Raw genomic sequence first — 25037 nt, 5'->3', positions numbered from 1 at the left:
GGGTAAAACCAAGTGAAGACAAATGCAATGCAATTAATTAAAATCAAATGCAAAAGGAGGAGGTAATGCAAATGCTTTAGCAAACACTTACAAACTAAATGCAAATTACCTGGTCACAAAATGGCTGCAGTTCACTGTATTATAAAACTAGGGCAAGAAATTGAACAACACAGAAGTTCATGCACACGATTATAGCACAACAATGCGTGAAAGAGCTCCCAAATATTTGTCATTTCAAGAACCACCTTGACTCATAACAATTCAGTGCATTAGACCAAAGAGCACCACATTTTAAGACTCTGCTCCATGGGCATGACCAAGTTTTTTAGTGGAGGACTGTAAGTAGTACATTCAGCCTCACATTGATTGTAGAAAATAAAGCCAAAATCATACTGGAGCCTGTGTAAGAATAACCCAACACCCTACTTTGCTTCTACTGGACTAAACAACCAAACTGGGACACAGCAGTACACATGCCAGCCTCCACACTATGGCATTCAAAATCAGATAAAAGCATTATGAGTGTTATAAAAGGGAAGCTAAAGCCAGTTTCATTCTGCTGCTGGGGCTGTCCTCTCCTCTCCTCTCCTGTCCCTCTCTAGGTTTGTGTTTTGACTAAACTCTTTTGGACAAAGGTAATTTTCTCCCCTCTTTCTCTCATCTATTCTGTAAAACCACTCTCATTTTTGTGCCCTCTCCCCTCTCCTTGTGCTGAATTCTATCTTTATATGGACTTCTACCCTCCTCCTTAATTCCATCTTCCTCGCTCCTTTTCTAGCTCGAGGCTTGAGATGTCAGGCTGTCCACAAGTCTGCTGGCGGTGAGGACACAACGCAGTAATTTAAGTGACACAGACTGGGGCTAGAATGCTCTATGTGTGTGTGTATGCGTGTGTGTGTGTGTGTGTGTGTGTGTGTGTGTGTGTGTGTGTGTGCGTGAGGCATGTCCCTGCATGCCTATGTGTGGGTGGATGTGTGCAAACTGTCACTTTGAGTCTGTATGTGTTCTTGGTGTGTGTGTGTGTGTGTGTATGTCGCATGCCTGTTACTAAGTGCCTCCACTTAAGAGTGTGAGTGTGTATTTGTGTGTGTGCATGCGTGCGTGTGTGCTTGCATGCCTGTGTGCTGCTATATGTATGTACTGTACATGTGATTGTAATAAGCTTGCCAGAAACCAAGTGATGCCCCCGTTCAAAATAAACCAGTCATCTGAGACGACATCGCCTAACTACCAAGCGTGTGTGTGTGTGTGTGTGTGTGTGTGTGTGTGTGTGTGTGTGTGTGTGTGAAAGAGAGAAAGAGAGTGCTTTGGCACTATTAGGGCACAGTTAGATGCTTCAGACATAAAAATGATTATTTGGTAAAATATTAAAAAATACCAGAGCTGGGTATTGGCAAGGATCTAGCGACACAATAAATATGACAATGATGGGGTCACAATACGATTTGCATCACAATACCTTGCAAAACCCTGCAGAAAAAAACTGAAAATGTATAAATTAGCATTAAATACAACCTATGATAAACAGGGTGACAAACTGACTCATAAAAAATTCTTTCAAAATTCACATTAAAAAGAAGTAGCACAAATGTCCACTTAACACCGTGGACTAAGATGTAGAAATCATATAAAACATCATGTCAAAATGAATAGCATAATAGTACAGTGAAAAATAACAGTCATACTCAGCTGAATGGATTTTTTCCAGCTTCAAAAAAAACAAAGCTCTACATTTTAGATAGAGTGAGCCAGTGCAAGAAAGTGAAAAACAAACAGCCTGGAAAGAGAGATGAAGCAGCAAAAGAAAGTGAGAGAGGAGACAAGTGAGGGACACAGTGATAAAAGAAAAAATACTGAGAGAAGAACAGCAACTGGTAGAATGCTAAGTGACCAACCTTCGTGTAAGCAGAGGGGACAGTTGCATTTGAAAGGTGCAATGAACAAGTCTTTCAAGGAAATAATCTCACACGCTAGTGGAGATTCTCTAAAGGCAAAGCACATAACACAACAACTGTAGTAAGATGGATTCAAATCATCAATATTGTGGAAACAAGATAGGCTCTTCAGCACACACAGCCTGCAGACTGGCCCAGATTTGATATATTCAACATCGCTATTCTCCAGGAACACTTGCTACAGACTGGGGCTCTGCTTCCCAAAGCCCCAAGCATGGTTTATAATTTATCATCTCCATGGAAATTAAACTTCTTCCAGCATCACTAAGCCTCTTTTTGCCACCTCTCTCCTGCTCACTTCACCTCTGTTTTCCGCTTTCAGTGTTTCTGGAAGAACTCTATCTCTCTCATTCCTCAGTTCTCTGCAGTATTCTGTCTCCTTTTCTTTCCTCCATTTTTCTTCTATCCTCTTGCCCCCCTTGCTACCTTCCTTCCTTTCGTTCAACCTTCCGCTCTGTGTTACGCAAGCCATCCAACCTACATAGGCGGTCTGCATCACCTCCACGTCAGGGAGAGTGGAGGAGAAAAGAAGAGGAGGAACAATAACAGTCATGGCTTTAAGATTGGAAAATATTGCAGGGACTTTCCAAAACGCTCTCATCTATATTTTCCATCAGTCTTTCTATCTGTGTCTCTCTTGTCTGTCTGCTTCTCTTCTATCTGCCCAAGTCGGTCTCACTGGCTTGCTACCTTTAGCACAAGTCTACTCTCTTTTAGCAGAGTGGGCTTTTTAAACTCCTAATCTAAGGGCGTCACTGCCTAACTATCCCACTGGGCACTAATTGAACACAGTGGCTACAAAGCTTACGTGATGCAGTCTGTTAGTGACCCATCTTGCATGCTTAGCCCTTTGTTCCCTACCATTTGATTTCACCTTTCTTACATAATGCTCCTAGTTTTATTCACAGCCACCTATCTTTGTAAAAACAGCAGTGTTAGAGTGATTTTTCACTTCAATAATGTATCAGGTTAATAGCTCCTTTTTTTTTTAAAAAATTTCAGATATCAGTATGTCCATGTCTTCCCTTTCTGAAAGAGGTTATTGTCTTTTTTGAGGAAATTTTAAAATATTTTTGGATGTATCGCTCATCTTTTCATTTTGCATTTTTAGTATTTTCTATGCTCATTTTGTTTATTCAAACACTTAACTAAAAAGAGATTTACTCATACAATAGTTTGTCTGCTCATTTTTCCACAATTATTTTCAAATTTAAAGACATTAAATATTAGCTCAAAATAACAGCTAGCAGCAGATTTGATAAAAACATATCAGAATCAGTACAAGTCTTAAAAAACATAGTAATGGAACCGTAATAAAGAGCTGCACCATTCAAATCATCATGACCTCAATTGCCTTAAACAATGTTCAACAAGCTCATGTGGCCATGTAACAAATACAGTTGTAGTCCATAAATATTATGAGAGTTCTGGCAGTGATTGCTTGGCACTATAATCAAATTCCATGGAGAAAAGTGTTGGAGGAAAAGTAATTTACAATTCAACTACTCCAAAATGTAAGTGCAGTGAATTTGTCAATGATCGTACATTCAGTTCAAAGACTCACTTATTATTGTAAGGTTATCATGAGATGAGGAATATGAGTGAATAAAGAGGAAAAAACCAATGACACTGTTCTTTCTCATGGGATTCAATTCCACATCAAAAGAGGGCCAATACTTCTGGTGGGAATCGTTTTCACCACTACAACAATCCTCCCAAACTGTTTCCTCTACAGCCGCACACCATGCCATCTCACCATCGTATGATAATATAATGCAGAAACAATCTGTCCTAACAACCAAAGGAGCAGTGATTAATAGAGTACAGAAACTTAGAAAAGTTTTTATGTTGTGCTTCAAAACAAAAGATATGGCGTGCTTATCATTTAATATGTTTTTACAGTATTTTTTTAACCCCAAACCCTTAAAAATGCACTAAAATACCTAAATAAAGTCACTGTTGTGTGTCTTTGAAAGGCAGTAGAGACTGACAGCTGCTTTCATGAGCAGCCATGTTTCCTTGGTAACCCTTCTCAGTAGCTGATGTTAACTAACAAGCTACCTACTTATTTAATCACGGAGTACAGAACAAACATGTAGAGCAAGAAAGCTATCTTCATATAATACAACATATGCAACATTTTCATCCAAAGCACATTCTAAAATTATGCATGTATAAATTTCTTGTAGCGGACTGAGCCCCTGCAGTGTTAACACCATACTCTATCCAGTCTACCAGGCTGGGCATAGTGCGTGCCAACTGGCTGCAAATTTGTATGACTTATTTCTGCTTAACTGAAAAGAGTAGGTGGGACTAACCCCTTCTAGGTCAAGTTCAAGTTTATTTATAGCTCTCAGTCAGTGTTTACAGTATCAAAGGGCTTTACAGGCCCACACTTGATAGAAATCAAAACATTTCTGCAGTGGTTATCTCTGTGTTTTATCAGAGTGCTATCCAAAGGTTTCTTTTGGTTGTGTCTAACGTTCAATGTGATTAGCTAGCAATGAATGATAACCTATCCTACCTTTACTGGCCAGCTGATTCAGAAGTCCACCACTAGGCACTACACAGGCAAAAATCTTTGTATCATTTAGAGTTTTGCTACAAACTGTGAACATATTTTGCTTGGCCAATCTTGGTATAACCAGGCCTTTAGTCTGTATCCTTCTAATACTAAAAAACACAAGAGTTCAACTAAATCTAACTGAGCTGTTTTGGCCCAACTAGCCTACACCTAGAGAGTTGTTCACTATTCTCATGTGCCCTTTTAGGGACTTTTGCATTAATCCTTTTCAGTGAAGCCAGGCAAGATCTGTGTATTATTTTTATATGGCCTTTTTGGGACAACATTAATTTTATTTCTGTGAAATAATGGATAATACATCCAAACCAACCAAAGTTGATTCATTCACTGCCCAAGACACCCCAGCAAAGCTATCATCTGCCAATGCTGGCCTACTGTACTGAATCTGCTTGTATCGGCATAATATCATTTTGCCTCCTTATTGAACTCTTAAGCAGCCCAGATAAGTATTTTTTTCTGACCAAAACCAGAAACAAAGGGAGACTATCCAAAATATTTTGTGTTTGTTTCTGGCTGAGGGACTATGACTGGATTCCAAAGATTTTACTTTATTTGGGTTACGGAAAGGGGGTTTCAATGGTGTTATGATTGTTCGTAAAGGTTACTGAGTGTTCTTACAGCATTCTTCAGCCTCTATCCCATCCAAAACCAACTGGACTGGCATCGCTGCTACCTAAGCCTCTTTAAAAGCCAGGGAAAATCCCACTATTGGATCTGGAATTCATGTGTTGGGTTTGGACCCTCACATCTGAATCAAACCAAACATGACTGAACTGCAGACCAGACACACAGACAGTTTACTGTACTCAGTGTGGGAATGCACAATTATGGCTAAATATGGTAAACCTGACAACTCTATATTTCTAGATATGCAATGATATTGATAACATTTCAAGGAGCTAAATAGATTTGTTGCAGTTTTTTGATTATTTATCAACATATTGAGTTTTTCCAAGTACAGCAGGCATTACAAAGAATGTAACCTAGTTCAATGATTCAATATCACTAAATTCTACAATTACTACTTAGGAAAGTTAAAATCACAATATACAATTCTTTCTGATGTCAAACAGGAACAAAGTTTTCAGTGCAAGCCTTAAAACTTGATTATAGGTCTTTCACAACTGCCTGTGACCAGACATTATTAACAGAACTGACTAACACAACAGTGAAAAATGGAGCTTAACAGACTAATAAGTCTATCTGAACACAAAGAGTAAATAACTGATATAATGCAAAACCATCAGTGGCAACAGTGAGTAAACCCTCTATGGACCCAGTAGTGGAACTCAGGCAACTTCTGTAATGAGAAAAAAGAAATGACATGACTGATCCACCTTAGACTGCTGTGCTTTTCAGGTTATTTTTAATGGCATCTCTTTGTCAATTAATACTAACAAATACTAGGGGAGAGGGCAACAGGAAACAAACAGGATGACTCTCAATAACAGCTCTGACAGACTGACCCTCAACACCAGGAGATCACTTATTCCCCTGACTTTTATATGCCACCAGTATATACCATATGGTGGATGTTTTTATCCAAAGCATTTTACAGTACCAAAAGTGCACACATCTTAAGTGTGGAAGGCCCTGGTGAGAACTGAACCCCTAACCCTGAAAGTGTTAGTACCACAAACAACTCATTTGAGCTACTACAAACAGACACAAAGACAGAAAGGGACACTGAGACCAGGGAAGTTGGGAACTCTGTGTTCCCAAACTGTTGCCCAGCCTGGGATGAAAACTGACCCTAAAAGGCTTCTGTAGCAGCGGATTTGGTCAGTAATGGAACAGTCTAGAATGGGTCTGTGTTTCTTTCTCTCTGTCTCTTGGTGTGTCTTAATCCCGCATATCATGCGTGACAACCTTTTGGTCTACAATGAGGGACATTGTTGGAGGGGAAAAGAGAGGAGGCCGAGGGGAAAGCAAGACAGAGAGAGAAAGAAAGAGAAAGAAAGAGAACAGAGAGAGAAAACTAGAGAACCGGCAGGGAAAGAGGCCAACAGAGAATTTGAGAATGAGACAGAGAGAGACGGAGATGGCTGAGAGACAACTCAAGAACAAAGCAAGACTTGGGCTACATTCACACTGCACTTTTAAATGTCCCAATTCTGATTTTCAACATCATGTGATGCACAGCAGATATTTTCAAATCAACCACAAAAGGAAAAAGGGTTTTTACAGTTTCAATCTAGATCACATCTTGATCAAAGTTGGAAGCATAGAATTGTTCAAGAATTGTTGTAGAACTGTTGTCTTGGTAAGCTGAAGCATTAAGATTTCCCTTCACTGGAACTAAAGGGCCGAGGCTGACCCCGAAAAACGAGTCGAAAGCATTATCCCTCCTCCACCAAACTTTACAGTCGGCACAATGCAGTCAGGCAGGGAACGTTTTCCTGGCATTTACCAAACCCAGACTCATCCATCTGACTGCCAGATAGAGAAGCATGATTCATCACTCCACAGAACACATTTCCACCACTGCAGAGTCCAGTGGTGGTGTGCTTTACACTGCTCTATCCCACGCTTGGCATTGTGCTTGCTGATATAAGGCTTGCATGCAGCTGCTTGACCATGGAAACCCATGCCATGAAGCTCCCAGCGCAGGATTTGTGCTGATGTTAATGCCAGAGGAGGTTTGGAGCTCTGCAGTTATTGAGTCAGCAGAGCATTGATGACTTTTACGCACTGTGCACCTCAGCACTCAGCACCCCGCTCCGTAACTTTATGTGGTCTGCCACTTAGTGGCTAAGTTACTGTGGTTCGTAAACGCTTCCACTGTGCAATCATACCACTTACAGTTTGTCGAGGAATATCTAGGAGGGAAGGGATTTCACAAACTGAGTTGCTGCAATGGTGGCATCCTACTACATTACTACTACAGTGCCATGCTCAAACTTAGTGAGCTCTTAAGAACAACCCGTTCTTTCACAAATGTTTACAAAAGCAGATTGCATGGCTACCTGCTTGATTTTATACACCTGTGGCAATGGGACTGAATGAAACACCTATATGTAGTGATTACGAGGTGTGTGACAATACTTTTGTTCACATAATGTATTTTTAAAACATGCAACAGAAGTGCAGGTACAAAAAGTAGATGTGACTTTTTTTTTTTTTGCAGAAACTGTAAATCCGTTCAGAACTTTCTGAGATATCTTGGGAACGGACAAACAGACAGAGAGACAGGATGATTACATTACCTCCTTGGCGGAGCTAAAGCGCAGCAACTGAGAGCTGAGGGAGTGCCAGAGACTTAAAAAGATTTAAAAACCTTAAGGACACTAAAAAATTTGCTCAATAGAACACAGACCTCCACCAAGAAGGCAGATCCAGTATTTTCCTTCATCCAATAATGTGGTAGCCTATGTCTCCATTCCATCAGCTGAATGGATCTGATACATATACACACACATTAAAATCAACTGAACGATGTGCAGTGGTTATGTTACTAATGCAGCAACTACATGGATCTGAGATGGAAGGTGCACTCAGCAGAGTAGCCATTTGCCTCCATTCATTTTATTTTATATCATGAAAACCGCCATAATTAACCACATTTTTTAAAAGATTTTTTTTTTGCCATTTCTACTTTATTTGACAGTCACAGAAGAGAGGGACAGGAAGGGCAGGGGAGAGAGAGAGGGGATGACATGCAGTCAATCAAGACTGAGCCTGAACACACGGTGCACGCATTTAACCGGTGAGTTACCAGGGTGCACCCTGATTTAACTCATTTTAAGTCTTTTAATATTGTTTTAATGGTGGTGTTTTTACACTGGAGTCGAAACTACTTCTATGTTTAAATCCACATAGTTATCGTCACGGTTCTAATTGCCCTTGTGTCTTTTGGCCAACTGGTGTTTCCAACTCGTCCATGGATAAGGGACAACATTTCTACAAAGATTTATGCAACTCCGTTCAGAGTAGCTTGATAGACAGACATCAATCAAACATCAGACATCAGACATCAAATAATAAAATAGGCCTCTTAGGTCAATTGTTAGAATGGACAACCTCTTTAAGTCTTATTTTAGTTTTAAATTTTCAACAACATGCCTTCCACAATGCAGCAGGCAATTTAAAAGAGTTACATTTCAGTTCAAGTCTAAAACCTGCACTTGGACACAACACGACGAAAAAAAGCACAAGAGACTATTTCTATACAGGTTTCCCCTTTGATGTCTATGACAGCCATGTAACCTGTTTGACTGTACGTTAACAAGATGCTGAGCTACTTGCCCACTCATTTTAGGTCAACATGGTTAACAGCAAAATGCCCACAAATGTAGAAATGCAGAAAAATAAGTAAATTTTGCAGGGAAACAAGAATATATTGAGCTGGAAATCTCTGCAGGAATGTCAAGAAAAACAAACCTTCAAGTCCTGAAAAATAAAGTTTCAATGGAACAATCCCATTCCTGATGTTAAATAACTGAAACAATCAACACAGACAGGAGTACCAATGATCAGTACAACTGGAACTGCACATTTATATTTATTACTAACAATTCTATTTGTATCACATGCGAACTAAAACCCTGGTATGATCAATGTGAGGTCTGCCAAAATATATTGCTCTGTATAGCTCTATCAAAACAAAGTGCATGACCAAAACGATGGTAAAATATTCAAAAGAAGGTATGAATAAATTAGTAAATTTCCTCTTACTTGCATCATGCTATAAAATCCTTCAAGTCTAAAAATTCTCCTTTAAATAAAACATGGGTCTCGCCTGTCAAACTCTGCAGTGTTTCGTCTCTGCCTGTTTCAAAGCAAGAGACAGTCAAAAGCCAGCAGGGAAGCAGGAAGTGATAAGGAGAAAGGCAGGACAGCAGAAATCCAGCAGGAATTTAAATAGATGGGATTACTCTGTTGAAACCTAAAAATATTCAGGCTCAAAAAAAAAAAAAAAAAATAGGAAAAAAGACAAATGAGAAGAAGCAATCCTTACTTAAAGGAAGGTGTATGTACGCTAGAACAAGAGAAAATCCTTGAACTCCCAGGAGTCAAATGAGCAGGGAAACACCTCTGATCTGCGGGAAGGAACCCAGTGAACTCTACCCTCTGCCCTCAATCGCCTCAAAACCACCAGAGAGGAAACAAATGCCTGGTATTTCTGTGTGTGCGTCTGTGTGTCTAGGTGTATGTGTGCATAGTGTGTGAGGTAATCGCCTCCATTCTTCACACACACTGCCTTATTTTCTTGTTTTTACTTCTGACACCCAAATCACATGCACAAAGAGCAGAACATACACACAAGCAACTACAAACTATGCACAGAGTAACAAACGCTTGTATGTAATGTGAAAAACAGGGAGAAAAATCATTAATAAATCAGTAAAAATCAGTAATAACAACAATGCTGCCCAATATGTCCCAAAGTGGACTCCAGTGATACAGGGCCAGAGTCTGAAATAAACTTTATGGCTCACTTAATGTAACATAAATAAATGATTAAATAAATAAATAAAATTCAACAACCAAGAATTTTTTTCTAGCCACATATTACCCTAATTCACATTATATTGTAGAAATATATAACCTTTCCCAGTTTCAATGTTATTTTGTTTACAGAGTCAGATGCACTGGAGATTAGATAAAACAGCATAAATTAAGAAAATATAATGTAACTATTCAATGCACTGCGTTAGCTTTCCTGTATCTCACAAGATTTAACAATTACATTCCCACTTACAGACTTTAAGGGCATTAAAACCACTAATACACAAGTATCATCCTCGTGGAGATCAAAGACTTGGCTATTTTCCTATCATACACTTGACAAATCCATCTCCTCTTTTGTTTGACATCCAATGTAAATCTATAAAATGCTGCATAAAAAGTTTTGACATTATACAATAGTTACAATATGATATAAAACATACTGGGCTCTATTTTCGCAGACCAGGCGAGGCGGAGGCGCAGCGCAGCTGCGCTGCGCCAACTGGGAGTGGCCAAGTGGATTTTGCTATTTTGGCACGCCGTGCGCCTTGGCGCAACTACTACGCCGTTCCTCCTACCGGCGCAAGGGAGGAGAGAAGGCGTGGAGTGGGTTTGACACAGCCGATTCACTTTAAACCAATCAAATGAGCCCCTGTCCTCACCTTTAAAATGCGCTGCGCGAAGGCGTAATGAACGTTCACACAATTGACATGGAGAAAGAGAGCAGCCGTGACACACACACAGTGAGGCCAGTCTTGGCTGCTGGAATGTCGCTGGAGGTACCTGCCATCCATCTGTCCATCCATCCATCCATCCATCCATGCATCTATCCTTAAATTCGTCTTCCTGAGTCCCCTGTCTTTCCATTACCTAGCTGCCTCGCATCTCTCTTTTTTCCAGCTCTGTCACCGTCTGTTAAAGTTATTGATTTTTACAAGCAAATATAAATTTAACTGTGAAGCCCCCATTTTTAATGAATGTTTTTACATCAAAGTATAATCCTCGCAGTATTCATACATGTTTGTTTTGCATCTTTTGACTCCCGTCACTTACTGATGCAACGACATACTAGAGATTAAAACAAAATCCGGTTCATGAAATCTTTTACATTTGCTGTTCTAAACGCCCAGAGTCTGGCAAGGAACCGATGCATTTTACATTTTCGATTTGTGTGGAATCAGGGTTTCCCCTAGAAAAAAAATTGGCACCGGACAATATGACCGGCAGGTTTTCAATTTACCGGACAAATGTTTGAAATTCCGGTCAAATATTATCTGAATTTATTGAGCTTAAAATTATATGCAGGCTACATAAGAATGACATCAAGGCATGTCAATTTATAGCGTAATATTTTTATTGAAAGGTAGGCTATATCAAATAAAATGAGTGCCGTCAATTGTCTCAAGTGCGTAACGTCTAAAATAAATAAATAAATAAATAAATAAATATTGCACAAGCCTGTGCTCTTTTAACATGAACATTGCATACAATTGCAAACAAATGCAACTACAATTTGCAAACAAAAAAACTGGCTCATACCATTTTAATAACGCTGTGTGCTGCCAACTTGAAATCAAATAGATGCAATAAAAACTAAATTCAGCAGCTGAATTAAAATCGAAAGTCTCAAGTGTCTCTCCGCAACTTGCAATGCGCATCAGTCTTGTGACCTTGTTCTCCCCGAGGCAACTTTGCTGCGCTGTTTTGATCCGGTTCTGCAGAGAAAAACCTCTCTCTCTCTCTCTCTCTCTGGTACATTGGAGACAGGGATCACGCAGGCTATTTTTTTTTTTAAAATAAATAAATAAAATTACGTGAAAATTGACTGTTTTAATAAAATTCAAATTGTGCTTAGAGGGAATATTTTCACCGGGCATTTAAAAATTACCGGACTTTGGCTGATTTTAGGCTACCAGTCATAGTCCGGTGATTACCGGATAACGGAAACCCAGTGTGGAATATTTATATATATGGAAGAAGAACTGTGTAGTTAACAGGAGCAGCGCCAGACACCATGACCGGAAAAAAAGACATCACCATACTGGACACATTGTTTGACTGACAGGTGATCAGGTTGGGTTTCCATGACGCTGCCAAACGGTGCCAGTCTCCTTTGATCTGACATCAGTTGTGTCGGGACAGTCGATATGGAGATACATTTATGTGCTGATTGAGATTATAGCACTGAATTGTGTTTTTTGTGGTTATTTATTGCATTGTTACTGTGCCTGACAATCTGTGAGGTTTTGGAGACGTGTGCGCACTGCCCGCCTGCCAGCCAAAATTCCACTGCGCCGCCCCGCTGCGCCTTGCGCCGAAAGTAGACGTGGTTTCAGGAGGCGAGCTTTTGGCGCACCTCGGCGAAGCTTTTTGGCACGAAAATGTCACTGCGCCAGGTTGAATCTGTCGGCACCTCCCCCCGCTGCGCCGCCACTCCCATCTCGGCGCACCTAGGTCTGGGAAAATAAGAAACTGTGCGCCCCACGGGTTGCGCTGGTCGAAAATAGCTTTGCGCGGGGTGCGCCTCACTGCGCCACCCTGCGCTGCGCCGGGAAAATAGAGCCCACTATGTCAACAATTAGTCGTCTCTTGCCTAACTAGCCCAATTTAGCCACCATGGCAACATATTTCGTTGTGCTTCATTTTGACGCCTATCAACAGAAAGGAGAGGAATGTTAACAAACAGACACACACACACACACACACACACGTCTTGAGGACAGGTGTTACTCAACTTAACCTAAAACGTGTTTGTGCGCATATCATACTGTCTGTCACTAGACATTCAGCCTTGCAGACTGACTTGCACCTGTGAGCCAGAGGTGAGGGCAGATAGTGACCCTGACTCCAACTAAGGTCAACAACATGTCATGTGATGTGGTGTCAAGTGGCAAAACACTGAGAGACTGAGTTAAAGTTGGTCTTTTATACTGGGGATCAATAAACTTCCAAATATCAAAAAGCTGGCAGCCTCATCTTTTGCCTCATATCTGCCAACAGCAAATAAAGAGCACTTTCACCTCACTGTCTCAGTGCTTACCCTATGAACCTTATTTTAATTCACATGTTCATGTCTCTACCCAGTTATCTGTCTGTATACCTATTTATTTGTTTCTCTACCTATTTATTTGAATAACTCTTTAGCTATTTGGCCATCTGCTAATTTGTCTGTCTGTATATTTACCTTTGCTGTCCACCAACCATTTTGACTTGTGTGTTGAACTATTTATAGCTCTGTCTATTTATCTACTTATTTGGCTCTCTGTCTGTCTACCCATTTGCCTGTAAGCTTTCCATCTGGCTATCTATTTGTCGGTCTGTTTTCACTGAGTGCACAATGCACTGGTTTATCTTTAACATCATTAGTGCTCTGTCATTTGTTGCTCATCAGTTGCCTTTGCTACCTCAAATAAATCAATTTCTAATGGACTTAACACAGAACATGGCAACAAGAAACACAGTAGGGAAATAGCTGGTCAAGTTTTGTTTAAATTTGAAAAAGCAGGGCTAGTAAGCAGATATCAGTGGGTCTTGTTGGGATGGCAGAAGAGGAGAGGTGGAGAGAGAAACTAGGATGAGGCATGGAGAAAGAAGAGGGTTTGAAAGACAGCTACAAAAGGAAAAACAGAGATTAAAAGCAGCAGGGATACAGTAGGAGATGACAGATAAAACGGCAAGATGACAAAGAAAGACAGTGTAAGAGAGACAGAAGAGGAAGTAAAGTGAGTCTTGCCCTTGAATCAGTAGTAGCAGCAGCTGCAGCACACTGCCCTGGCCTAGTTTAGCTGCTCTTCCCAGGCTGCCCTGTCAGTGATAAATTAATAAGCACATGTCTTTAGGGGACTTGTTATCTCCCGCCCAAGCCAAGTGAGTGGAACCTTCCCTTCGTTTATTATGAAAAAAAAAGGAAAAGTAGGGATCCCATTTAAGGAATTTCTTTTATATTATATTGCGTCAAATGAAGAGAGACAGAGAAAAGGCAGTGAAAAATAAGGGAATGACAAGACTGAGACGGTGAAATTGTGATGTGCTGGATGAGAAACCACATCTTCACTGCACAGGACATGCTTTAATTAACTATGCAACCAAGAGTGAACATTTTTGTATTCTATTCCCATCTTCCTTTATATTCACCTTTATTTTGGTGAGGACAAATCTCATACAATCACAATGACTTTCTACGTAGCCAATTATTTCTTGACCCAAAATGTGATCTAGAGCCTGTTTCTTCTGGTATTTTTTAACAATGAAGGCTCCAAGAATCTAACAAATGTTACATTTATGACTGTAACACTGGATTGTAAAAGTAAAGAAATCCTAAAAAATTCAAAAAAATCAAAAGGTCAAAAAAGTTACTGCTGCTCCCATCTTTATGTCATTTTCCACTATGCTGTACAATACTGCACAAATGCTGTTAGAATCGGTGATAAAATCAGACGCATCGCCCGTTGGCCTAAGGGCCTAAGAAACTGCAAGAAGCCCCAACACCTACAGTGGAAACACAAGTATGGCTGCCAGCCGTGGGAGTGGAAGCACGGCAGTATTTGTTTTTGGCATTTGCATACATTCTGCCTGCCTTTCGTCTATTTAGGTGAGCGGTCATACAGGCTCTGCCATCGCCTGTGGGTTTTACACTTTAAGACTCATCACTCCTGCTGTCTCACAAAGAAATATGAGGTGACAGATGCTAGCAACAAAGTAGGGCTTGACACTTTATAATAACCATCATTAATAAATGTTAAATTGTTAGCAAATTAAACAGTTATTTCACACTTAAACAATTAAATGATAATTAGTAGTTTTTATGTATTACATAGTAAAGTATTCCCTAACAGTTTATTGTCACACACATTATAACATTTTATATGCTACATAAAGTATTTGTAAATTATTTGTAAACCTTTAAGAAATCATTTGTAAAACATCTACAAAAGTTATATACATAGATGGACCATATAATTTTAACACTTTGTTAATAGTGAATAATTCGAAGTTGAAACCTTCAGCAGCTTAATTAAGTTTAAATATGCACTACCCACTATTTATGACCAATCATTATAAATACCAGATGCAACTTTATGACAGAATTGAAATAATGTTTATAGATGGTTTACCAATCAATTATTAATCACTGACTATCTATTTAAATAATATTTATAGATAGTTTACAAATCATTTATCAACCATTAACAAGGTATATAATCTTCAGCTGCAATAGCCATCCAAGTAATGTTTAAAGACATTTACAAACGAGTTATTAATCATTAACAAGGTGTTATCTGGTCTGTCTATCTGTGTAACATTTGTACATGCTTTACAAACAACATAAAGGTTTTCAAATCCTTTGGTAATCATTAACAAATACTTAATACAGTACATAAAATTTTATCATGTGTGTAACAATAAACTGTTAATAAACTGTTTATTATGTATTAAGTAAACTTTGTAAATTGCCCTTTTATTGTTAGTTAACTGTAAAATATTAACTACAGTTTAATTAACCAGTTAATCAGTTAATCAGTTTCCCGTTTATTAATGATGGTTATCATAAAATGTCACCAGAAAAGTTTTCAATCAAAATTTTGCCTTAATCTTCTGACCAGTCTCGAAATGTGTCCACACATCTCTAATAACATTTAAGACTGATGTTTTGTTTTGTTTTTTACAACAAAAACATGGACAGACATGGTGTAGAAAAGGCCAAATAGTAGTAAGCAACTTTCGTAGTGGTGTTTTGATAGATATGGTGGACAGTGAGGGTCATATCAGTCTCAGCGGCTACACATTATAAGCACAGTGATGTAAACATGACACTGTGCTTTAAGTCCAAATTATTTTCTTACCACCCAACTGGTGACCATAATTTATTTACCCGCCAAACCCTAAATGTAAATCGTGTTAATTTTTGGACCCTGCACACACGCACACGCACGCACACGCACACACACACACACACACACAAACATATGCACACAAACCAGAAAGCTGATGATTTCCAAATGTCAGAACAGAGCTTAAGTATGTTGATGTCATTATAAATGTGTCAGTGGGAAAACGAGGAGCCCTGAGGGGAATCCCTCTGGTAAGATTTCTGACCAATAAGAGAACAGTCTATTCACACACGGCATTTAGACCGCAGTTGAATGTTGCTGTGTGAACACACATGAAGCAAGGGACAAATGGAACAACTCTATAATTTTAGTCCCTGAATCATGTGAAATCATCTTGAAATTGCATTACAGCACAGGTGGCGTGGCATGAAGTTTTTCATTCTAAAGCATATGTTGCCCTGTTTTTTTGCTAGCTCTCATGTCAGTAAAAAAATGTCAGTATATCAAAATTCCAACAAACATTATGTTGCAGTGCTCCAATCTGTAATCACTTTAATGTGTAATGGCACATTTGAGCCAAGAGATCCCTGCACAGTGACGTAATTTACAGCAACCTAAGTACATCATGGATCAATTGCGATCCCAGCCTTAGCAGTGCTTTCCAGGGTCACTGGGCTCAGCCCCGTCTGGGACAATGACATTCAGCTTTATTGATTTAGTATTGACTATATCACCTCTTCCTCGCTGTCTGACACTAATGGAAATTTCCAGACCAGTGCACAGTAAAATACCAGCCAATATGCTTTTGCCTTTGCTGCACTAAAAGAGGTCTCTCTCTCTCTCTCTCTCTCTCTCTCTCTCTCTCTCCGGTGTTTGATTTATAATTTCTCCCCTCCTGACAGCTCTATGAAAGCAGTGACGGTGCAATAAGGAAATGAGGCTACAGTACAAGCAAATCAATGAGGAAATCCCATGCTCATGATTAAATATCATCCAATAAACAGCTCCTGCTTTGTTATGCTAGGACCAAACAAGACTCAGTTACCACAAGAAGTGAAACAGCTTACATAGGGCAGTACTTGTCCCGTCATTTCCATCTGTATGTGTTTGTGTGTGTGTGTGTGTGTGTGTGTGTGTGTGTGTGTGTGTGTGTGTGTATACAGTGCTGTAAATCAAAACACCAGCTGGAAGACAATACGCTGACAACTGAGCAGGCGGAAGAGCATGCAAACAGTGACAAAGCAAACTGACAGTGCAGATCTGGGGTTTGGCTCACAGAGGATGCAGAAGTCACAGCTCAGGTTAAAAAAAAAAAAAAAAAAAAAACTGTTTCTCTTTTTAACGTTAATGTTAATGTTGAGGCTGTGTGGTATGAACAGAATTTTTGGCATCAACAACTACATTTTTAGCATGAAGTCTCCTCTAAAGTATATTCAGTTTTGTTTTCTTCATCAGAAAGCATTATTACTTTTATTAATATTTTTATGATTATTATCAGTAACAGTAGTAGTATTAAAGAATTGTTGAGCCTGGTAGGCAAATCAACATGAAATGCTAAAATGCTGTTTTGTGGGAAAAGAACATTTTCCTAATTTTCTATTTTATTATTAATATTATTATTTTATTATTTGATTAAGAACTGTTAGATATTTTTCAGTGCATATTTTGATCGAATGAATCACTTGTTAATATTAGCAGTATTCACAGAAATTGTTTCATAACAGCTCAATATTGGCCACATGAATGGATGTTTGTTGAGTCGTACTGGTGTTGATGCCAGCTTTTTAAATACTTTTTATAGACCACCCACTCAGGTACTCAGCTTACCTATCCATTCAGAAACATTTCTATCACTGAACCTCTCCTTTTATCATTTTACACAGTGTGTTGTGGACAAATGCTGAATTTTGCATGACTAATAACAGGCCAACAAAAATATAAAATACATCCTAAGATCTGGTTCACCAACAATCTAAAACATGTGGTTTGGCTGGAAATCTGTGAGTGACAGATGACTGCAAAACTCACAAATTTGTTTTTTCATATTTTTTTTTTCATTATGCCAACCTCTGTGTGTTTATCTGTTAAAACTTTATCTATTAAAACTTTGTTGTTGGGGAGGAAATCTAAAGGGCTTCATAGGAGAAATTAGACAGCAGAGCAAATTATCTAGTAAAAAAAATACTACTCAAAAGTTTTGCTTTTGCTGATGGTGGCCTTCTGTTCTGCCTGACATTTTCCCAGATAGCCTACGATTGTTTATTACTTTTTTGTTTTTGTTTTAATTTTTTATTTTATTTTCATTTGGGAGATGGACAATCACTTCACTTAATTGCTAAAGAAAACGCTGCTCAGACTCAGAGGTTTATGATTCAAACCAAAGCAGAAGGAGGCTCTATTTAGTTGTGTAAAACACAAAATGTGTTTTTTTTTTTTTTTAAATACAGCTCTATCCCAAGAGAAGGCTGTTTTGTTGATTGAAGCACAAAAAAGCTTTGAAGCTGGCTACTCTGGAGGCAGTAAACAAAGTATGGTTTGAAGGCAGATTCTCAGGTCAAAGCTGATTTGAAGCTAGATAGTGTCTGTGTAGACAGCATGAAAATCCTCTCCAGCTACAACTATGTTCAAAGCTACGTGTGGGAAGAACTTATTTCAGTGACGTAAACAACTCTACAAAATAGAAAAATAAAGAGAAAGAAAAAGTGATGGAGAGAGGAAGAAATACATAAACTGAAGAAGAGAGAAGTAAGGATGCAAAGGAAGAGACAGAAACCTCAGGCCTTCCTGATCTCATTTTGACCTTAAAATATTCTCAAAGGGAAATTTGTAGTCAGCAGTTTACAGCAAAGCAAAAATGTAATATTGGGAAAAGGAAATGGGGCCGAAGGTGACCAACGTTGTTTTTAACTGTCAAGTCATGTGACACTCCGGACCATGCCACTCATCTGCAGTAGCTTAACGCTTTCAGCAGATGCTGTAAAGTGAACACACTGTCCTTTAAAACCTGCTGAGTAAATGTTCTCTTCCAGATTACTTCAACCCAACCAGCTGCTCAGCAGGGGATTTCTCCATCTGGCCTGGATCCTCAAGCTCCAGCTCCTCCAGCTTCTACTTCCGTACGTCTGTACATCTGTGTGTGTGTGTGTGTGTGTGTGTGTGTAGGAGCCAAGGACCTCCACCGAAGAAAATGTCAATTAAAACAACATTATTCAAGAGGCACCTACTCCCATCTGATGTCTAACTTACAACTGGTGTTTTTTTTCTTCGGCACCTAGCTAAGAGATACTTCAGGTATTAGGGATATGACGTTAGCAGACTTCCTAACACCTACTTTTATTTCAGAAGAAATACTGTAGATTAGAAATGGGAAAGATGACTTTTTAAAAGGGTTATCACTTTTTTAGACTATCAAACCTCGCAAAAAAAAATGAATTGATCAAACTGTATTGATGTGTTTGAATTCAAAATTGATCTTAATTAATTAAAATTCCGGCATCTTGCTCACTGTGTGCTCTCACAGCATGTCTGTGTATCTGTTTCTCCTTGTGGTCGCGCTGCTTGACTGCGTGCTGAGGACTCGGACTGCAGACTGTGGCTCCACAAGTCGTCCAAACTGATCAAATCATTTGGGCACAAAACCGGAGCTGTGTAAAGGAGCTATATCCACCACTACAAATAAATGACGTCAGTCATCTTAACAACTGCGATGGCTCTTTCACCAGAAAGGTGTGAGTCCCATATACTGTAAAAATATGTGCACTGATAATTGTACCAGTAGCTCTCGTTCTCCCTCAAACAGTCACTCTGTCTTTTTCTATCTTGGAGGTGTGCTGTCAAGAGGCAATACACAAAAATACGCATTGTAACTATCAAAACTGATGACAGTATTATTTTGGGATTGCTTGCGATTATGAAAATGCATGGGGCCATGGCAAGGGGGTATGATAGAGGATTCTGATTACATAAAAGTTTGAATTAGTTTGAGCAAATTCTCTTCTACTTTGAATTTGTTTGAACTTGATCTTGGGGAAAAAGGGACAGCTCTACCTTTTAATGACTAAAGGTAAAATATCGGGATAACATATTAGCCAACATCAGAAATACAGGTTATCTACACTAAATTACCCCAAAACAACTTAATTCATACAGCAGAGCTGTTAAAACAAGTGACTGAACTGATAAAAATCTGCAGTTTATACTTCTTGTGTTTACTAAACAAACCTGAGGAATTTTTAAAGACATCTGCTGTCTGGGCTGCACAGGGGTTATCATTTCTTGGCCCACACAAAAAAGAATTAAATTCCACTCAACTATCAACACTGAAATTAGTTTAAATTCCAATCCCTTCTAGATACAAGTTTTTTTGTTTCAAATAAAACATCTGAATATAGGGCTTTCATTTATAAGAGGCTCTTTCAAACATATTTTCAATCCAAAGTTGTGATTTTATTTAAAAAATACATTCTTTTTTGTGCCCAAATCAGCTGGTTATACCGGGTTTATTGACATTTCTGGAAAAGCTGCAGCTAACCTAATATCTGTGAGTTTTCATGGTAATCTCATCTGTTTGGAATTTCATTTTTCTGCCACATTACTTGGGTGAACTTACACGAGTACTGGGTTAAGTTAAATAAAGTGTTATAGAGACCCCAGGACATTAAGAGACACCGCGTAGTTTTATGCTATTCTTATAGGAACATAAAAACACACTGATTTTTTTTTCATGAGCCTTTGGTTGTTCTTACCACCTAAGGGACAATCTCCATTTACAGGATGGTTGGGCCGGCTCAGTGGCACACTGTGTGAAACTGCAGAGGCTCCTGTCCCACTATTCTGTCTCTGGCCCGATTTAGCTTGATGAGCACTGCAAGATTATGCACCGAGTTTCCGCAACTTCTTGTCAGAGATATCTCTATCTTTCTCTAATCTATACTACCGCATTGCTGTCCACTTGCATTGCTTTATCATTCCTTGCAACAACTGAGGTTTTTATTTGTCACGATCATTCTACTGTTTGTAAATCACTCTGGAAAAGAGCTAAACTCTTAAACATCAAATTTAAGCACAAAAGCTGCCATCCAAGCCAAATTTTCTGACATTAAGGAAAAGACCTAGACTATTAAACTGATTTTTCATCCATGACTTCCAGTACACAGGTGAGTATAAGCAAACTGGGATTTAATCTTGCTAAAGTCTAGCGGAGTGAGCTTTAGAGAGATTTGGACCAGATTCGGTTTACCTTGGCCCCTGTCCACACAGTCTCAAACAACCACACACTGACCTAGCAACAACAATCCCACACTGTAGGAGGCTGGGTGGTTATGACACTACTGTGACTGCTGCGTTTGCATGTTTACCTTCCATGTAAAAGCTATGGGTCTTTTTACGTAGGCACCCTTATCTCACATTGCAGGACACTGAAGAGTTTTGACATGGCTAGTATGTGTACACGCATGCAAGATCCTTCCCTAAGAAGGCTGCAGATTTATCTTCATCTCACCATAGGGGAATGGATAAGGACAATGCATGTGACTGATATTTTCACAGAGCTATCTCAATATTCAGAATCGGAAGATAAATGATTTTAATCTAATATTTAAGCTCTACAGTGCTCTCCTCTATGGGATTTAGGGACACAAAGTCTGTATATAGCAGGTCACAAAATGATCTGAGTAGCATTTTCATTATTTGTGCATGTGGAATAGCAAGACTAGTTTATTTGCATACCAGGATTTTAATATCCCATATTTTAGGATGTAGGCTCTACAAAAACAAAATTGCATCATTAGTCTAAAGGTTATTAAAGCTGCCCATTTGGTTAAGATAACATCTTTTTCCAACATCAGCACCACTGCAAGGTTTACCTTTACCCCCTGTCTGTTTATATGTACAAATACATATGCTCTCTCTTACACAATAACCAAGCTTTTTGCTAACTGGTTAACCTTTATTGAGCTGGAGGACGGATTTTACATAATCACTCAAGATAAGACTTTACAGTGCATCCTCTGCGCTCTGTATTCTGCGCTCCACGAAATAAATGTAACCTTTAGATGTAGCTATGGCACTGAATTTGATACACTGTGTTTTGGAAATGAATGGCAGTTCCTAGTAATGCTTGTAGCACACCATATGGAGAGACCGATCTGTCCTATTTCAGGGCAATGGCCGGATCCGATTATGCAATATGCAAAGGATTTCAGAAAGCCCAGAAATGAATGTCAAACCGGCTTCGATAACATCACGGAACATCCTCAATCATACCGCATTCCTAAACAATAAATCCACGACAAAACACCGACAGTCAATCTTTTTTCTTTTTTTTTTTTTTTTCATGGCTAGCTGGTAAGCCTAAGAAAACAAAAAAAACATGTCATCAAGACAGACAAAACATTATTTATGGCAAGTACTGTAACGTTTCAACAGCAAACGAGAACATTCCAGTACAGTTTCAAGTGACCAAGCAGAAAGCTCTTCTCGAAAGAGTCTGTGAAAACGAAACTAGCCGGTCACTCTTCAAATGAATATGAACTCCAGACAGATGAAACACATGTTGCATTGGGTCTATATTGTACCCCATTATCCTTAAAAAGTAAAGACAAAAATGTTGCTTTGCATATACCCAACGGCTATTACATCCTTGTTGCACTCAAGGACAGAAAGCGTAACTGCTGGCTCCAAATAAACACCAACGTGTGCAACAAGGGGGGGAAAAAATCCTGTTATTTTTGTAGGGGTGGGCATCGCATCATGAAACCCCCAAATAGAGAACTGGGTTATATTTTCGTGTTCTTATTTATTTCTAGCTCTTATAGCCTCCTAAGCAGCCACAGATGTGATGGAGCTGCCAGCCTTCGCTTGCTAGCTGTCGTTAGCCACAAGTTGAGACGAAAACAATGAACACAGCTGAAACCTTACAACGATTTTTCCCCCCTCACACTGTGCCTTCAGATAACAGCTTCCAAACAGACACAATTTCAGCAAACGAATAAGTCAAATGATAGTTCAATGTAATGCTTAAAACAAATATTTAAAGCGTTAGTTGGCGTTAGCTTAGCTGGCTAACGTTAGCTTGTAAGACGTTGAGTGAACGTTAGCTAAGCAGGCTAGCTAATCAGTTGCGCCAGGGTACCTTACCAGGTCAAAACAAACAGGAACGGAGAGCAAGATGCATCAATTTCTTGTGTGGTTTCTGTGGCTGGCGTCTGGAGAGGCACCAACTGTTGTGAAATCAATGCAGACGCTGGCAAAATAGCTTTGGGAACATCGCAAGATACACGAAAACACTGTGGTTCCTGTTTTTGCTCGGACTCGGATGCCGTTTGCAGGTCGTTGCTTAGCGAGCACGTCTCACACACCCACAAGAGATGGAGCTGCCAAATACTGACCCCGCCTCTCCCACACAGAACACAGCGAAAGAGAGCTGCCAAATACTGACCCCGCCTCTGTCTTACAGGCACTGACAGCATCCTCTCTACAGCCTCGGAGAATATGGTTGATTTATTTTTGTCAGTGTCTCATTTAAACGTGTATATATTTGCTTTAGGTAAACGAATCTAACTTGTGTCTATTACCAAAGTCCTCTTATCTGATTTCTTTAATTTGTTCCACTTCAACTCTTGGATTTACTGTAATGTTTTACTTTCACTTTCTTTATTATGTACTACTGAAGGCATTAATTGTTTTGCTATGTATTGACATATTTTGACGATGATGGTTCTTTTCTATTCATGCCAATGAAGAATTCTTTCAATTAACTAATACTGTATCAGTGGTATCACTTTTAGTATTGGGGTTATTATATTAATTAATCAATGAATCATGTTTTAATTTTCATATCATGCCATGATAGAAATAGTATTAACAGTGCTATTCCTTATTATATCTATTTTTTATTGTTATTGTCATTTGGGACTGTACGTGCAACACACAGCTGCAGACAATTCTTTTTTTTTTTTTTTTTTAAATCTGTTTTCATGAAAAAATAAGTACAAAGAGTGAAATCTCTCAGCCAAACCAAGACTGCTTTGTGTTCTCCTCATTATAACTTATCTTTATCCAAACATAACTTCATGTTCGTGAGATAACAGTGAAATTATAGTGATCTACTTTTTGCTAGGAATGCAGCAACTGAATGACCCCTCAGGCTCCTTGTACCCTATTTTGGGAACCACTGCAGCAGGCAATGTGTGTCTGAGCTGATTTGGGCCATTCAGTTCAGTTAATGCGGGTGATATTCCACACTGTTTAAAAATGAAAGCACACACATTAATCACAGGCCTCTTACACATATTGTCCAACACTGCATTATTCGTCAGCAGCATTGTTATGCCTCAGGGCCCCCAGTGGCACCACAACATGGACCATACAACTTTTTTGTGTGGATAAACTTGCAGCCATTACTATCTGTGAAAAAACGAGCCAGTAGCAATGTTAGTATGTTCGTAAAACTGCTACCCACGACTCTTCAAGATTCAACATTCAAAATTCAAGATTCTTTGTTGTTACTTCTCATTATAGTTCTCAAGTATAAGAGAGGGCAAGTTCATACAAATACAAGACAGTGCTCTGGTTTTGGCTCTTCAGCATGCAGTATTAGTAAGAGTATAACGTTAAGAGTAGTGTTATGAAAGTCAGAAAGAAATAATGACAATAAAAATAGCAGTAACAATAGTCATTACCCAATTTTCCCACAGGGATCAGTAAAGCATTTCTGATTCTGATTCTGATTCTGATAACAATTGCACACTGTACATAAAGAGCTGTCTGCAAGTATATATATATACAGAATGCAGAGAGAGAGAGAGACATAGGGTATATATATATATATATATATATAGTTACTTATGTGTATGTGCATTTGTATAAGTGCATGCATGTGTATGTATATGTATGCCTATAAATGTGTATACAGTATATGCAGGTATACAGAGTCCTTGATCTCTGTGTGACAGGCAGGGAGGCTACAGGCCGTCAGTGTCTATTGTTCGTAAGCCTGGTGGCCTGGTGATAAAAGCTGTTCCGGAGCCTGCTGGTCCAGGCCTCCAGGCTGCGCTGCCGCTTGCCAGATGGTAGCAACTGAAACAGTCCGTGGTTTGAGTGACTGGGGTCTTTGATGATCCCACTCACCTCCCTAACAGTCCGCCTGCTGCATGTGTCCTGGATGGAGGGAAGATCACATCCACTGGTGTCCTGGGCCGACTGCACCGCTCCCTGCTG

At 39.2% G+C, this 25037-nt stretch overlaps 1 protein-coding gene across 4 annotated transcripts in view; it reads right to left on the bottom strand.

Moving 5' to 3' along the window:
- Positions 1-23188, bottom strand: part of fam13b (family with sequence similarity 13 member B) — a 96166-nt gene extending 72978 nt beyond the window's left edge. For all 4 annotated transcript variants that reach the window (XM_030061546.1, XM_030061549.1, XM_030061548.1 and 1 more), the window contains exon 1: positions 22956-23188. The gene's annotated coding sequence lies outside the window, so the exon portion shown is untranslated. The remainder of the gene's footprint in view (positions 1-22955) is intronic.
- Positions 23189-25037: the final 1849 nt, after the last annotated feature.

Source organism: Myripristis murdjan, chromosome 10 (assembly GCF_902150065.1).
Source record: "Myripristis murdjan chromosome 10, fMyrMur1.1, whole genome shotgun sequence".
In the NCBI taxonomy this organism is placed as follows: Eukaryota; Metazoa; Chordata; class Actinopteri; order Holocentriformes; family Holocentridae; genus Myripristis; species Myripristis murdjan.
This window is presented reverse-complemented; position numbering and strand designations above follow the sequence as displayed.